Below are 18106 nucleotides of genomic sequence, written 5' to 3' on the forward strand. Positions count from 1 at the left end.
AGTTTAGAACATAAGTCAGATTATTCCTCTAATCAAACTTCATTAGCTTCCCCTCCATATTGCTTAGAATAAAAGTCAAAGTGCCTTCAGTAGCCTGGGGATAAGGTCTTCCATGAGCTATCCACTGCTCCATCCCCACTCCCACCCCTCACTATTTCTCTGAACTCTTTTACCACTGACCCCTTTACTCATTCTGCTCCAGCCACACCGACCTCCTTGCTATTCCTCTGAGCACGGGCATGTTTCCACCTCAAGGCCTCTGTCCTTTCTGTTCTCTCTATCTAGATCATTCTCTCAGGATTCACAAATATCTTGTGCTTTTTTAAAGCTTTATGCTCCAATGTCATGTCTTCAGCAAGGCCTACCTTGACTTACCCTGTTGAAAATGGCAACACTCCCCACCCAGCATTCCCTTTCCTTCTTCCCTGTTTTATCATTCTCTCTATCACTATAGAATACACTCTATATCTTACGCATTTAGTTATTGGTTATTGTCTGCCCCCACTGTAGAACAGAAACTGGTTGAGGGTAGAGACATTTGATTTTATAGTTCACCTCTGTACCATCAGTGCCTGGCATGTGGTAGGTACTCAATAAAAATGATAGGCTGAATATTGTTGTTAAAAATTCCTTGGACTTGGTCTTGAGAAAACAATTAGGGTGACAGGGCTAGAGCGAAGCAGAGAGCTCATGCTTCCACTCGACATCCACAGATTCGACTACAGGCTGAGTATCCCTTATCCCAATGCTTGCAACCAGAAGTGTTTTGGATTTTGGAATATTTGCATTATACTTGCTGATTGAGCAACCCAAATCTGAAAACCCAAACCCCAAAAAGGTCCATTGAGCATTTTCTTTGCCCATCATGTCAGTACTCAGAAAATTTCAAATCTTGGAGCATTTTTGATTTCAGATTTGGGATGCTCAATCTGTAATCGCCTCTATTTAATAAACCCCACCTTTATATCTCTGATATCCAAATTCCTATTTCTAGCTGCCTGATTACTGTTTCTATGAGAAACTCAGAGTGTGAACATTCTGAGTTCATACTTCATGTAGTATTCTTTTTGTGTTTCTCATCTCAGAGCAGGTCATTACCTGCCATTCACTCAGTCATCCAGATGAGAAGCTGATCAATTACACTTGCGCAAACATCTACTGAGTATCTACTCTCTGCCACCCAGCCACTAGCAGCACAGGGCAATGCACACAGCTCCCTCTTTCAAGGAGCTGAGTTTGGTGCAGTAGGCATTGTGATAGAGAAATGTACAAGGTGCTTTTGTTCATTTTTCCAAAGTGAAACTACCTACTTTTTATGATTAAAATAGTATATGCCTCTTATAAACGGTTTGATTGCAGAAATAAAATAGAAAATGAAAGTCACTTGTAATCTCACAGTCAAGAGCGCACTGCCGTTAATAGGCTGGTATATGATACAGTTTGGATATCTGTCCCCTCCAGATCTCAGTGTTGAAATGTGATCGCCAGTGTTGGAAGTGGGGCCTAACAGGAGGTGTTTGGGTCATAGAGGCGGATCCCTTATGAATGCCCTCTCTCTGGTGAGGAGTGAGTTCTTGCTCGATTAGTTCACATGGAAGCTAGTTATTTAAAAGAGCATGGCACCTCCCTCCTATCTTCCTTCTTTCTTCTCCTAGCATGTGATGCCTGTTCCCCTTTCCCTTCTGCCATGAGTGGAAGCTTCCTATGACCTCAGCAGAAGCAGTTGCTGGTGCCATGCTTCTTGTGCAGCCTGCAGAAGCATGAGTCAAATAAATCTCTTTTCTTTGTAAATTACCCAGCCTCAGGTGTTCCTTCATAGCAACATAAATGGACTAAGACAGCATATATCCCTCCAGAGATTTTTCTACGTGTATTTAAAGATAGCTAATACTTACTGAATTCTTAGTATGGATTACAAACCTTTATGCTGTGCACTTTAATATTAACTCATTTTAACATCACAATGATCCTCTGAGGTAGGTATTTTATTATCCCCATTTTATGGACAAGGAAACTGAGGTTTAATGAGGTCAAATAAGATCCCATAGGTGGTAAAATGACTGTCAGTCAACTTAGGCTGAGTTATGTTCTGGTAACAAGCATTTTCTTTTCTTTCTTTCTTTTTCTTTTTCTTTTTTTTTTTTTTTTGAGACAGTGCAGTGGTGCGATCTTGGCTCACTGCAACCTGTGCCCCCGGGGTTCAAGCGATTCTCCTGCCTCAGCCTCCCAAGTAGCCGGGATTGCAGGCATATGCCACCACACCCAGCTAATTTTTGTATTATTTAAGGAGAGACAGGGTTTCACCATGTTGGCCAGGCTGGTCTCAAATTCCTGACCTCAAGTGATCTGCCTGCCTCAGCCTCCCAAAGGGCTGGGATTATAGGCGTGAGCAACCATGACCAGCCAACAAGAATCTTCAAAATCTCAGTGGCTGACAATAACAAAGGTTTATTTCTTGCTTATGCTAATGAATCATGTCGACTAAGAGTCAGCTGTGGCTCTGCTCCATGCTGTCTTGGTTCCAGGACCCAGGATGAAGCTGAAGGAGCACCCTCTATCTGGGACTTAGCTGATCATCACAATACAGCAGAAGCAAACAGTGGCTCCTGAAGCATCTACTTAGAAGGGTCATATATCACTTCTGCTCTCATTTCTTAGCCAAAGCAGGTTCTAGGACCAGCCTGCTATTAATGAACAGGAACGAATAACCTTCCCCCAGGGAGAGACAGCAAATATTTTTCAGCAGTAACACAATCCACTGAAAGTCCTGAGCTGGGATTTTAACCAGCCTGTCTTTAGAGCTTAAAAGCTTAACTACTCTTCATATACTGCGTGTATTTTAACCCTAAAAGTAGGAGTTCTACACATATTGCTGGGTAAACTCCTTTATCATCTAATCTGTCTCAGACATCTTATTATATTTGTTCATATAGACTTTGCATATTCTTTTTTCAAGGCTATAGAGTTTCAGATACGGTATCCCCCATTCTGCCTGTTGAGATCCTCCTCATTCATTCAAGTTCAACTCAGGGACCTCACCCACCAGAACAAGTCATACTTTTTCAGCATGTGGGCAGTGTTGGGTTTACACTTCACTTTGGTCACATGCATGCCTTGCCTTAGAGTTCTTTGTATACATATCTGTTTACCTCACTTGATTTTAAGCACCTGGAAACAAGAATCATATTCTATACATAGATAAAGATTGCTATCTTCCTATGCTTGGCTGTGGTCAACAGAGATGAGATGCTGTTTGTTGGTTTTGCAATACTGTGGAATTATCCTCTGTGCTATCCCTGTCACTTCATTGCCTGCGTTAGTCCTTTTGTATCATTTAAATTTGGTGACCCCTTCAGAACTCACACAGTTTGAATAGTTCTGCTTTCCAGTATTCATCAAATTACACCAGCAATGACAACATTAAAGAAACAATGGCAAATAGGCATCAATCTCTCCCTTCTGACTCTTTAAAAGAAGAATATAGCGCAGGAGAAACATAAACCTAGTAAAATAATTGCTCTAAATCCATACCATCAAGTTTTCCTCTGCCCTCTCTACAGCAAAAGTTACTGGATGCATGGGAGTTCATCTTTAAGAACAGAGCTGTCGGAACGCCGCCAGGGCTGAAGCCTGAATAAAGCCGTAGAGCCAGGCGCACTTGCTAATGATCTAAGAGAGGGTCCCGCCACATGCACTCAAACACACAGCACACTCTCGGGGTTCAAAAGCTCCCTTTCATGCACCCAGAATGTTTATTTTTTTTTAAGAGTGGCAAATGAAAATGAATTTCTAATCTGCATCACAACCAGAGTGCTCCATGCGTCGAAAAAAAGCCCTTCCCTGACACAAAGGCCATGGCCATCTGGAAGAAAAGCCACCCTCCTAAGCAGATCAGCTGCAGGTTCCATCGCACTGGGGCGGATTTGCCCGGAAACAGGCTTCTTGCCTTTATTAACTTACCCTGTCATTAACGGTAATCAGCATTGTCCGCTCTATCTAATTCTTACTGAGCACCTGGGTATGTGGTGTTGCATGGCCTGTCCCTGAGAGACCCTAAGGACAAATGCATCCTCTCTTGTCCCAAAGCCAGCTTTGTCAACAGGAGGTGCTTTGGAAAAGTAGTGTGAGCAGGGCCAAAACCAACCAAAGTCAACACGATTTTTAAAAGTGTGGTGTGTGTGCAGGTGAATGTCAAGCCCTTAGTGGTAAGAAGGTGCTCTCAGGTCCCTCCCCTGCTTCTTCAGGACTCCCCCCACCAAGGCCCCTAGGAGCACAGCCAGATTTCCCCCCTCATTCTGCAGTGCAACAAGGCTCTCGCCTCAGTGCACTGAGCCTGCTCCTGCTGTCGGGACCCAGGCTGGAGTGTGAAACCAACTCTCTGCCTGCCGCAGGGACTGTTATCACCGCTCTCCACGTTGCTTCCTGTCACGTATCCTGTGCCAATGCTGTGTCAAGCCCATCTTACATTTTTCAAAGCGCCTTTAGCATCATTTCCTGAGCCTGAACATTTGCTCATGCTGCAAAACAAGAACTCATTTTGCAAAGTTTCACTCGGGATTATTGGGACCACAGAGGCAAGAGTAAACACTATTCTCTTATCAGCAAGAGAGACAGAGAGCCCAGCTTTGCTGTGACACTCCAGTAATTTGCAAACCTGAGCAGGTCTGTGTGTTTTTATCTAAGTAGAGAGACCTGCTCTTCCAGTTAAAAAAATCATATTAAAAATTAAACCATTCCCTCTCCCCACATAGTTTAGCATCAGATAATTTTCTGCTGTGATTCCTCCTTTCTCGAGGGCTGCAAGGAGGCAGCATGGAGGTGCCAGGAGTTTGGCTCAGTGTACAGGTGGCGGGCATGTTAGTCTCAGCCCAGTTCACTGTAAATAACGCAGCCTGACAAGATTTCTCCTTTCCTTTCGCCTTTCGCCTAACCCTTTCAGCCCGCTCGCTTACATCATCCTGGTTGGATTTAAATAGCTAACTGTGCCATATTCTCCTGGATACAAACCACCGGATTGGCCACCTCCCTAGCTAGCCTCTACCTACTGAGAGGCAGGAGGTAGAGCTCTGGGGCCAATGGCTGCCAGAGCTCAGCGCTTGCTGGGGTCCAGTGGATTTTCTGTCACTAAGGGAGGGAAAAACACAGACACACAAGAGGTCTGTTCGTGCATGGCAATACCTGCATGCCTGGACAATAAGTTGTGGTGTGTGAGTCTTACTATGTCCTGCGTATAAAGGGAAAAGATAATGTGCATCCTTTGTTCCCTCCTATTAGACTCTAACTAGATGATACATTCAAACTCAGTGGTTAACTTACGAAATAATTTCAGCTCAAAAGATGGATAGAAAATCTCTGGGAACTGCAACCTTTCCCTTTTCATTTTAAGGATATGTTAGCTACATTCTTGCGGCAGTGCAATGTTGCATGAATATCAAGCTGAGTTTAACTCCACTGTGCTCAACAACAAATGCTTTTAATTATTTTAACTTTTTTTCAAGTAATGAATTATGAGTTGAGCAGTCTGCTAAGCTGTTGTTGTCTTCAATAAGAACTCTTGCAAAGAAAAAGGCTAGAAGAGAAAACTGAAGAAGTTAAGCGTGAGACTAATGTAACCCACTGGAATCATATCATTCTAGAATTTTAATTAAGTAAATTTAAAAGCACTAGAGAGCCATTTACACAAATAATAGGCTGAAAGTTACCAAGCTATGTTTAAATCTGCAATCATTGTTCAAAGGAAAACTGGAAATCCTTAACCCTATGTGCAACCCCAAAGAGAATGAATGCTGTGGGAGCAGGGGGTTGAGGCACAGAGAGAACTCCTGGCTTCCCATTCAGAAAATCATTATGAAAATCCTTGCAGAAGGTATGAGGCCTGAGATAAAGCATAATGGAAATAACACATATGCATAGATACACCATATACCTTTACAAATACGTTAAGCCACAATTCACTTAAATGATAAGAATGAAACGGAAAGCTCATTCCATCTAACAAGGAGTAAAATCCCTGTAAAGTCACTTGTATGACAGGATACTTGGGGTAGGCTACATGATCGAAGCAGTTACCTTTGAGTTAATTCGGGCCTTTTGCCAGGCCAGGCCTGTGTATCTCATTGATTAGGGTCAAACACAGCAAAGAACTAAATTTAGGAACACACAGGTGATTGGTTAGAAAAAAAATCCACTTTGGACACAGCTGAGCCCACTAGATGGAATAAATTTACAATCCTAGCAGTATTTGAGTGCAGGCTTCCAGATTTCAAAGCAAAATTAGATAACTCCCTTATTCCAAATAAATTAGCAGTAACTCATGACTTCAGTGACCTCACACTTCAGTGCTTCCTAAATGAAATGTGATTTTCCTTGTTGAGATGTAATAATGCTGGGTACGTTGTTAGTTGCATTATTGTTTATACTTTTTTTGTATTTAAACTATTTCATAAAGTCTATATACCATTTGACCTAGTAATTCTATGCATAGGAGTTTATTCTATAGATATGCTTATACATAAGCATTGCTTGTAATAACAAGGGATTTAAAACAACTTAAAAGTTATTCGAAAAGAACTGATATGGATATTAGGCTATAGCCTTGCAGGGGGGAACTGTGTTGCCCATCAAAAGAATGAAGCAGCACTGACTGTACTGATATGGAACCGCCTCCATTATACAGTAGTAAGAGACAAAAGCAAGAACTGAGTGTAGAAAATGCTGCCATGTGCAGGTTGTTTAAAAAGATTATAAATGTAGCTGGGCGTGGTGGCTCACGCCTGTAATCCCAGCACTTTGGGAGGCCGAGGCAGGTGGATCACCTGAGGTGAGGAGTTCTAGACCAGCCTGGCCAACGTGGTGAAACCCCGCCTCTACTAAAAGTACAAAAATTAGCCGGGCGTGGTGGCAGGCATCTGTAATCTCAGCTACTTGGGAAGCTGAGGCAGGAGAATTGCTTGAACACAGGAGGCGGAGGTTGCAGTGAGCCAAGATTGCGCCATCACACTCCAGCCTGGGGGACAAGAGCAAGACTTCGTCTCAAACAAAAACAAACAACAACAACAACAACAACAACAAAAAAAAAAAAAAAAAACCCAAAGATTATAAATGCATACGTGCAGGGAACATCGCTAGAAGTCAATACGCCACCCTCTTCAAAAAATATCACAGCAATTACTCCAGTAATCTCTGGGGAGGGGTAGGGTGGTTAGGGGACAGAGAAGTGAGAAAAACTAGGTTTTAATGTCATGACTGGATTTTTTTTCTCATTTAAATCAACTTTGTTGATATATATTATTCAATGAGTTTTTGACAAACAAATGTTATGTTCTTTTATGCTCTGGCTTTGTGCATGTATTACAAAAAATAATTTTAAGGAAACATATGTTTGAGCTAGATTCTTCAGAAGTTTTATAGAATAAATACTTATCTCAGATACCTTCTTCGGTCCGTAAATTAGAAGTAGGAGGTGGTCACTTTGGAAAGATGAATTATTCTGATCTTAAAGGTAAATATTGTTTATGGCATTGACTTACCTGAGATAGGTGGTGGGAGAGAGGAAAGGTGACCAGGAGATGAACCATGTGGTTCTTCCTGCTTCTAAGAGCTAAAAGCACCTCTCCCTGGACAGAGGATGGACTAGAAATATTTTTATTTTATAATCACTATATCAAAGTATAAGGAGGTCTTTCTGAAACACTTGCTTATAAGCAAACGTTTCCAGACCTCTCAAAATATATAAGAATTATTCTATGTGCTAAAGCCAATTTAATGTTCTGACTGTGACTTCTGTCACCTTAGGAGGTGGAATTTCATTTCATCTCAAACTTACTCTGTAAACTTGGTCAGAGGACTTTGGCCTCCTGCTCTATCAGGAAGGCCCTATGAGGTGGCAAAGTAAGGAGGATCATGACAGAGTCCGGGCAATTGGCTGGGAAGGCCACAGAGTAGGGACATAGTGAATTAACCCCACCAGGGAGAGGTGAGGCTGAATGTGTGGGGAAGAGTCTGGAGATGTTCACCTGGTCCCACCTGAGCTATCTAAGGAGTGAACGACTTGGTACCAAACCCCGTCATGTCACTCTGCAGTTCTTTCACAGTTACGGAGTCCACTGCCGGAGCTGGAATGCAAACTTCCCAAGGAAAGAGAATTGTTTCTCCTCTGCTTCCTCCTGTTTCTCCTCCTCCTCCTTTTGTCCCCAAAACACCCAGCAAATGTGAAGACAGAGAAAGGAAGGAATGATGAACAAAAAGAATCCCTAATGGCAGTGGAGTTGGTAAGGCTAGTATACAATTTAAATTAAAGAGGAGCTAAATGTTCTGAGTTGTATGTAGCCTTTTGGACAGTCTATCTAGAGGGGTTATACTCAGCTGGGGAGTTGAAGCATGGCTTTCGCACATCAGCTGAGTCCAGGTATCTCTGAGCACAGAGAGGGCGGCCCTCTGAACCTTCCAGGCCTCATGTTCATGTGGTGAAGGTAAGGCCACTCTCCTCTTGGTGCCAGCCCACCCAGCTATGGATCGAGCTCCCCCACTGCCTCGCTGTGCCACCCTGAGCAAGGTAACTTCATGCCTCATGCTTCATTTTCCTCATCTAGAACATGCGGCTAATCACAGTACCCCTCTCACAAGGCTATTGTGAAGTACTTTAACACATATAAATATAAACATAGATTAATAGAGGTGTCCACTTAGCACAGTATCAGCCACACAGAGACTATATAACTATGAACTATTGCAATTATTAATATCACTAAATTATTGAGGTTTTCCCACCTTAAATAGCTTAGTGACGTTAACAATGACATCACCATTCTCCTAGTGGCTCACGTGTTCTCTGTGCTCTGGGTAATGATGGTAAGTGCAATATTACATTGCAAGGTAAGGTTAATCGATGTTGTTTAATAAAAGTGGACATTCAGGTGGTTGTACAATCAAGAAGCCCACCCAAGGAAAAGACCTGATTGTACTGCACATATAGGAATGTTAGTCATTAAAATGTGCTTACAGAAAAATCCCATTTCCTGTCATAAATCTCACAACAGAAAGAATTCACGAGGAGCCTACTGAAAGCAATATTTGCCATCATACCCCAAGCATGAGGCAGCTTCATGCCAAGCATGAAGGCAGTCAGGAAACACCGAAGGCCCCCACCAAAGGCTGAGTAATTCCTGCGTCAGTATATTATATTCTTCCAATGGTCTCATCTATCTCACGTGGATTCAATTTAGAGGATGCTGCCAGACAGAATTAAATATATTAGTTTGAAAAATTACAGGGAAAGTGTATTTATAACAGTTCCATTTTGATTGGATCAATTTTCTAAGCATTTATCTTTTAAGAGTCCTAGAGGTCTTTCTTACAGGGTGTGCCTCCCAGATGGACTTTGCATTACACCATCTGCAGGAAAGAACCCCAGAATGTTTTACTTGGGGTCTTCAATAGCCGTCTAAGGGGACTGCCGCAGAAGAAAAGTGTGGGAAATATCAATACAAACATTTCCACAAGCGACGATTCCATCTCTTACTTGGATTAATTATTAATCTGTACATCCCAGGAAGGTCAGATCACAACAAACAGGTTACAATGGGACATGACTAATGAGAATGTCTCAAATACTAAATGAGGATAACCTACATGATGGCACCAATTTTAATTAAGATTCTTCTACCAGAAATAATGATAAGCTTGCATGAAACACCTGCTGTTGGCCAGGCTTTGCACAAGGCACTTTATATCTGCCATGTCATTGGTACTTCATAACAACACTGATGGGTTTATTTTACAGATGATGAAATTAAGATTCAGAAAAACCCAGTGAGGTTAAAATAAGCTGCCCAAGTCCTATAACTGGCTATTACCAAAGCTGACACCTGAACCCAAGTCTGGTTGACCTCAAAGCACGTGCTCTTTTGCATCCTGCCACACTGTCAGATTCAACAGGTAAAACCGGGACAGTAAATCATAATCGTGAAATACGTGGTCCTTTCCCATCACAATTTCAGACATATTTCCTTAGCATGAATCTAATCATCTCACAAATATTTATGTTACAAAATACAGGCCGGGCGCGGTGGCTCACGCCTGTAATCCCAGCACTTTGGGAGGCCGAGGCGGGCGGATCACAAGGTCAGGAGATCGAGACCACGGTGAAACCCCGTCTCTACTAAAAAAAAAAAAAATACAAAAAAAAGCCGGGCGCCGTGGCGGGCGCCTGTAGTCCCGGCTACTCGGGAGGCTGAGGCAGGAGAATGGCGGCGGGAAGCCGGGAGGCGGAGCTTGCAGTGAGCCGAGATAGCGCCACTGCACTCCAGCCTGGTGGACAGAGCGAGACTCCGTCTCAAAAAAAAAAAAAAAAAAAAAAAAAATACAGCCATCTTAGGGCCGTTTGCTATTTTTAAGGAGTATGGTTGGAAGAAGTATAATGTCTTTTATGGAAATTGTTTTTTCCCCTGGATGAAACTCCTGTCCTCCCCCCCTTTTAAAGTTTGTTTGTTTGTTTGTTTGTTTGTTTGTTTGTTTTGAGGAGAGTTAACTCCTTTACTTTGTATTAAAAAGAACTAGAATATAGAATTGAGAAGTACTAAAAATATAGTTCAGAATAATATATATATGTATTTTATTATTATTATTATTATTATTATTTTCATTGCAACCTCGACCTCCTGGGCTCAGGTGACCCTCCCACCTCAGCCTCCCAAGTAGCTGGACTATAGGCACACACCACCATGGCTGGCTAATTTTTGTATTTTTTAGTAGACATAGGGTTTCAGCATGTCACACAGGCTGGTCTTGAACTCCTGGGCTCCAGTGATCTGCCCACCTCAGCGTCTCAAAGTATTGGGATTACAGGTGTCAGCCACCACATCCAACCAGAATGAGATATTTTAAATGACAAAAATAGACACTGGGAGAACAAAATGAGAAAGTATATCCCTGAGAGTTCTAGAAAGAGATACTAGGGAGAATGCAATATTCAAAAAATTAATCACTGAGAATGTTCTAGAATTAAAACACAAATCCTTAGGTTGAAGATGTACAACAAACATTGAATAGAATAAATAAAATAAGCTCCATTTTGATATATATATATATAATAAAACTGTGGAACCTCAAAAATAAACTAAGACAAGTTAAAAACAACTAGGAAAAAAAGGCACTTTGTCTGCAAAGAAACAATTAGACTGAGAGTTGACATCTCAGTAACAAGAAGTAAGGCCAAAATAAAACAGGAAAATATCTTCTAAACTACTGACCTAGAATTCTATAGCTAATTAAATTATCATTCAAGAGTGAGAGTGAAATAAAGACATTTTCAGATGGAAAGTAAGAGAATTGTCTTTGCAGATTTATTTTATGAATTATTCGAGGATATACTCCAGGGACTAGGAAATATGAACCCATGAGAAAAGGGTCAAGAAGCAATAAATTATCTGTGAGCAATCTGAAAAAGAAATTAAAAAAGCAATTCCATGTATAACAGAATTAAAAAGAACAAACTACTTAGGAATAAATTTAACAAAAGAACTATAAAACTTGTACTCTGCAAACTATGACATTGTTAAAAGAAATTAAAGAATTCCAAAATAAATGGAAAGACATCCCATGTTCATGAATTCAAATATTTAATAATGTTAAAATGGCCATACTCCCATATTCATCTACAGAGTTAGTCTCTATCAAAATCCTAGTTGGCTTTCCTTTGCAGAAAATGATACTAAAATTAATATGTAAATGCAAGTGACCCAAAATCGTCAAAACAATGTTTTAAAAGAAGAATCATGTTGGAGGATTCACATTTCCTGCTCATTTCAAAACTTATTACAAAGTTACAGTAGTGAAGACACTGTGGTACTTGCTTAAGAATAGACATGGATTAATAAAATAGACCTAGTCCAAAATATTTTATTTTGAAATAATATTTTTATTTAAGAAATATAAAAATAACAGGCTGGGTGTGGTGACTCAGTCATTCAATCCCAGCACTTTAGGAGGCTGAGATACAAGGATCATTTGAAGCCAGGAATTCAAAACCAGCCTGGGCAATGTAGGGAGACCCTGTCTCTAAAAAAATTTTTTTTTTAAATTAGCTGGGTGTGGTGGTGCATTTCTGTGGTCCTAGCTACTTGAGAGGCTGAGATAGGAGGATTGCTTGGGCCCGGGAGGTTGAGGCTGCAATGAACTATGATTGAACCACTGCACTTCAGCCTTCAGCCTGAGTGACAGAGAGAGACCTTGTCTCAAAAGGAAAAAAATATATATATATATATGTAAATGTGTGTGTATATATATGTGTATATATGTATATACAAAAAATTTAAATAAAATTTAATTTTTATTTTATTATTTTAATAAAATAATAAGTTCATTTTTGTTAAATATATTTTATTTGCCCCACATTTACTTTCAATATAACAAGGGTACAAGACATTAAACGAAGAAACATGACTCTTTTTCAACAAATGATATTGAGATAACTGGATAGGTATATGCAAAAGAATGAATTTGCACCCCCTCGTCACTTCATTTATAAAATTAACTAAAAATGAGCCGGGCGCGGTGGCTCACGCCTGTAATCCCTGCACTTTGGGAGGCCAAGGCGGGTGGATCACGAGGTCAGGAGATCGAGACCATCCTGGCTAACATGGTGAAACCCCGTCTCTACTAAAAATACAAAAAAAATTAGCCAGGCATGGTGGCGGGCGCCTGTAGTCCCAGCTACTCGGGGGGCTGAGGCAGGAGAATGGAGTGAACCCGGGAGGTGGAGCTTGCAGTGAGCTGAAATGGCGCCACTGCACTCCAGCCTGGGCTGCAGAATGAGACTCCTTCTCAAAAAAAAAAAAAAAACTAACTAAAAATGGATCACAGACCTAAATGTAAGACCTACAACTATATCCTGGTTTTTTTGTTTTTTGTTTTTGTTTTTTTGACATAGAGTCTTGCTCTGTTGCCCAGGCTGGAGTGCAGTGGTGTGATGTTGGCTCACTGCAACCTCTGCCTCCCAAGTTCAAGTGATTTTCCTGCCTCAGCCTCCAGAGTAGCTAGGACTACAGGTGTGCGCTACCATGCCTGGCTAAGTTTTGTATTTTAGTGGAGACGTGGTTTTACCATATTGGCCAGGCTGGTCTCAAACTCCTGACCTCAGGAGTTGTAAGAATTACAACTCAATAACAGTAAGTAAATACAAGTATTTTATCTAATATATGATTGCAAATATTTTTCCCATTCTGTGAGTTGTCTTTTCATTTTCTTCATGATGTTCTTTGAACCACAAAATTTTTCAATTTTGATGAGGTTCAATTTACATATATTTTTCTTTTGTTGCTTATGCTTTTGGTGGCATATCTAAGAAGGCTTTGCCTAACCAAGGCCATGAAGATTTAAGCCCATGTTTCTTCTAAGAAGTATATCGTTGTAGGAACCAGGTGCAGTGGCTTACGTCTATAATCGCCTATGTGAAGTAATTCTTACAACTCAATAAAAACATAACTCTTACAACTCAATAATAAAAAGGCAAATAACACAATTTAAAAATGGACAAAGGTGGGCATGGTAGCACATGCCTGTAGTCCCAGCTATTTTTTGGGCTGAGGCAGGAGGATCGTTTGAGCACGGGAGTTTGAGGCTGCAGTAAGCCATGATTGTGCCACTGCACTCCAGCCGGGGTGACAAAGTGAGACCCTGTCTCAAAAAACAGCAGGGGAGGCAAAGGATATGAATCTCCAAAGAAAATGTGCAAATGGCCAATAAACACATGAAAAGATGCTAAACATCATTAGTCGTTAGAGAAATGGAAACCAAAACCTCAATGAAATACCACTGACACACAGGTGAAAGGCTATAATGAAAAAGGCAATGCGTTTTGGCAAGGATATAGAGAAAGCAGAACCCTCACACATCGCTGGTGGGAATATAAAATGTCACAGCCCCTTTGGAAAACAGTTTGGCAGTTTTTCAAAAAGCTAAATTGAAAGTTACCCTTTGACCCTCTAATTCCACTCCTAGATATATATCCAAGAGAAATGAAATGTATATGTCCACACAAAAACTTACAAATGAATGTTCATAGCAGCATTAATCATAGTAGCCCAAAAGTAGAAACAATACAAATGTCCATTAATTGATGAATAGATAAATAACATGTGGTATATCCATACAGTGGAATATCATTTAGCCATAAAAATAATGAAGTACTGATACATACTACAACATGCATGAACTTTGAAAATATGCTGTGTGATGTTCTCACTCATAGGTGGGAATTGAACAATGAGAACACAAGGACACAGAGAGGGGAATATCACAGGCCGGGGCCTGTGGCGGGTGGGGGGCTGGGGGAGGGATAGCTTTAGGAGATATACCTAATGTAAATGACAAGTTAATGGGTGCAGCACACCAACGTGGCACATGTATACATACGCAACAAACCTGCACGTTGTGCACACGTATCCTAGAACTTAAAGTATAATAAAAAAAATAGAAAATATGCTGTGTGAAAAATCCAGTCACAAAAGACCATATAGTGTATGATTCCATTGCTCCAAAATATCTAGAACAGGCAAATCTATAGAGACAGAAAGCAGATTAGTGGTTGCCTAGGGCTGGTTGGGTTGGGGGGAAAATGGAGAGTGACTGCTAATGGGTATGAGGTTTCTTTTGAGGTTCATAAAAATGTACTAAGGTTGACTGTACTGATAGTTGTACAACTGTCAGTACACGAAAAACCATTGAATTGTATACTTTAAATGGAGGAATTATATGTAAATTACACCTCAAAAAATGTTTTTGGAAAAGCAGTGGAGAATTAAAAAGTTGAAAAATATATAGTCAAATCTAAACAAGCATTGACTATATGAAACAATAGTAACAAAAGTACTAATGGAGGTTCCATAAAAACATGGAATTAAAATACTAGAAACAATAATGTGCGAGAAGAAAAGAAGAAGAAGAGAGAAAACAACCTAAGGTCCTCATTTTGCTTGAAAGGAAACCAAGGGATATTGATTAGCCTACAAAACTGTTGAACAGTATGTTTGTTCAATTTTAAAGTAAATATGAAAAAACAGAAATATAATCATTTGAAAGATAACATTGATCAGTTCTATAAACGGCAAGAAAAAAAGGAGAAAAAAATGAACAGAAGCACAAAGCAAGATTAAAGAATAAATCCACCACAGTATAGAATCACAATAATGTAAATGGACTAATTTCATAGGCAAAGGACTTAGTTAATTTAAATAAATCCAGCTATATGTCATGTTTTTAAAAAACTGTATCTTGTTTGTTCCTGATAATTAGAATGATGTTGCATTCCAGTATTTCCCGTGTCTTGTTCCTGACTTTAAATGGGATGTTTTTAGGATTTCACCACTGAGAATAGTATTTGCTTTAGGGTTTGGTAGATGTCAGTTTTCAGGTTAAAGAATGTTCCTTTTTTGTTGTTGTTTTTTGAGACTGGATCTTGCTCTGTCACCCAGGTTGGAGGGCAGTGGTGTGACCATGGCTCACTGCAGTCTCAACCTCCAGGGCTCAAGCAATCCTCCCATCTCAGTCTCCCGAGTAGCTAGGACTACGGGCAAACATCACTATGCCCAGGTAAGTTTTAAAAGTTTTTTTAGAAATGGGATCTCATCATGTTGCCCAGGCTGTCCTCAAACTCCTGGGCTCAAGCAATCTTTCAGCCTTGGCCTCCCAAAGTGCTGGAATTACAGACGTGAGCTGCTGTGCTCAGCAAGGAATGTTCCTAGTTATCTGAGAGAAGTTCTATTTAGAGTGTTGAGGGAAAATAGCTAACTTAGAATTCTATACACAGCTAAGCTATCATTCAAGAATGAGGATGAAATAAAAAGACATGCCATTTACATTTATAGTTTTTAAAAAACTATAAGTTACCTAGAAATAAATCTAACAAATGACATGAAACTTTTACAAAGAAAGCTCTAAAACCTCATTGAAAGAAAACCTGAAAAAATGATGAGATATACCCTGTTTATGTATGGAAAGACAACAGCTTAATAGTAGCAGCTTTCCTAAATTTATACTAATTCAATAACTTCTGTTCAAAATCCCTGGAGATTTGTTTTCACTGACCTTGATAAGCAGATCAGAATATCCATCCAGAAAAATCAAGGGGTTAAGAATAGCCCAAACAATTTTTTTTTAAGTGACAGGATCTCGCTCTGTCACCCAGGCTGGAGTGCAGTAGTACGATCATAGCTCACTGCAGCCTCAAACTCCTGGGCCCAAGTGATCCTCCTGCCTTAGCCTCCCAAAGTGTTGGGATTCCAGGTATGAGCCATGGTGCCAGGCCACAATTTTGAGACAGTATAAAGAGAAAGGATTTACCTTAACAGCAAAACTTATGACAAGCTTACAGTAATTAAAATATTCTGGGCACGCAGTGGTGACGGCGACCACTGGGGCTGTGGAAGTGGGGTCCCGGGGTTGGCCATCGCCCCCTTGCCCACCCCAGTCTCACCGCCTGTCCTGGGTCATCTGTTCTGGCCCATCAGCACCGAGGATGAGGAGCAGCATCCCACCCAGATCGAGTCACTGTGCACGAACTGTTACGGCAATGGCATGACGCGCCTCCTGCTCACCAAGATTCCCTTCTTCTGAGAAATAATTGTGAGCTCCTTTTCCTGCCACCACTGTGGCTGGAACAACACAGAGATTCAGTCAGCAGGCAGGATCCAGGACCAGGGAGTGCGCTACACTTGGACCTTCAGGGTTCTGTAGGACATGAACAGAGAAATGAAGACTGACTCTGCTACCACAAGGATTCCTGAGCTAGATTTTCAAATTCCTGCCTTTAGCCAGAAAGGAGCTCGGTCCACTGTTGAAGGATTGATCACCCATGCTACCTCTGGCCTGGAGCGGGACCAGCCTGCACGAAGGGCAAACAAAGATGACACAGCTGAAAGAATCGATGAGTTCGTTGTCAAACTGGAGGAGCTAAAGCAAGCAGTCTCCCCTTTACTGTGATCACTGATGATCCCTCAGGGAACAGCTCTGTGGAAAACCCACGTGCTGCGCAGAAAGATGATGCCCTGGTGATCACACACTACAACTGGACCTGACAGCAGGAAGAGATGCTGGGGCTCCAGGTAGAGCACCAATAGAGAAGCCAGAAGAGGAAGATCTCAGAAATGAAGTGCTCCAGTTTAACACAAATGGCCCAGAATGAAATGCCCCTGCTCAGACCAACATGAAGCTAGTACAAATCCCTCCCTTTAAGGAGGTTATCATCATGGCTACCAACTGTAAGAACTGTAGGCATCAGACCAATGAGGTGAAATCTGGAGAAGCAGTAGAACCCTTGGGCACCAGGATCACCCTCCACATCACAGGTCCCTCAGATATGACCAGAGACCTCCTCAAGTCTGAGGTTTGTAGTGTGGAAATCCCAGAGCTAGAATTTGACTGGGAATGGCCCTCCTCGGGGGGGGGGCAAGTTCACCACATTGGAAGGGCCACTGAAAGATATCTGGGAACTGGTGACCAAGAATCCTTTCACACTGGGCGGCAGTTCCAATCCTGGCCAGACGGAGAGACTGCAGGAGTTCAGCCAGAAGATGGACCAGATCATCGAAGGTAACATGAAGACCCACTTTATTATGGATGATCCAGCAGGAAACAGTTACTTGTAGAATGTGTATGCACCTGAAGATGATCCTGAGATGAAGGTGGAGCATTACAAGTGCACCTCTGACCAAAATGAGGAGCTAAGGCTCAGTGACATAAAGACAGAGGGCTATGAGGCAGGCCTGGCTCCACAACAGTAGCATGGGTGGGTCAAGGGCCAGCTCTCCAGTGCTGCTCGTTCTGCAGGTTATTTACTAGCATTGGAAGAAGGCTGGGAGTGTCTTCCCCACCAGCCCTTGCCCATGGTGGGGAGGACATCTGGTCTGAGTCAGAGATTGAGGCACATTTTCTAAACAGCTTGTGATCCAAGTGTGAGTCTATTGTGTTACTTGACCTTATTCTGGAGGTTTTGAGTTGGCCTAGGAAGAAACCCAGAAATGAACCAGGGGTATGTCATTATCACTTTTTTCATATCAAGTCCTTACCCTCCTTCCACATAATGCTCTGTCCTCTAAGGCTGGAACTCTGA

At 41.4% G+C, this 18106-nt stretch overlaps 1 pseudogene; it reads left to right on the plus strand.

Annotated features, from left to right (window-relative positions):
• The first annotated feature begins 8379 nt into the window (after positions 1-8379).
• LOC104677472 lies at positions 8380-17777 on the plus strand (annotated as a pseudogene).
• Positions 17778-18106: the final 329 nt, after the last annotated feature.

The sequence above is a fragment of the Rhinopithecus roxellana genome, chromosome 4, assembly GCF_007565055.1.
Source record: "Rhinopithecus roxellana isolate Shanxi Qingling chromosome 4, ASM756505v1, whole genome shotgun sequence".
Taxonomy (NCBI): domain Eukaryota; kingdom Metazoa; phylum Chordata; class Mammalia; order Primates; family Cercopithecidae; genus Rhinopithecus; species Rhinopithecus roxellana.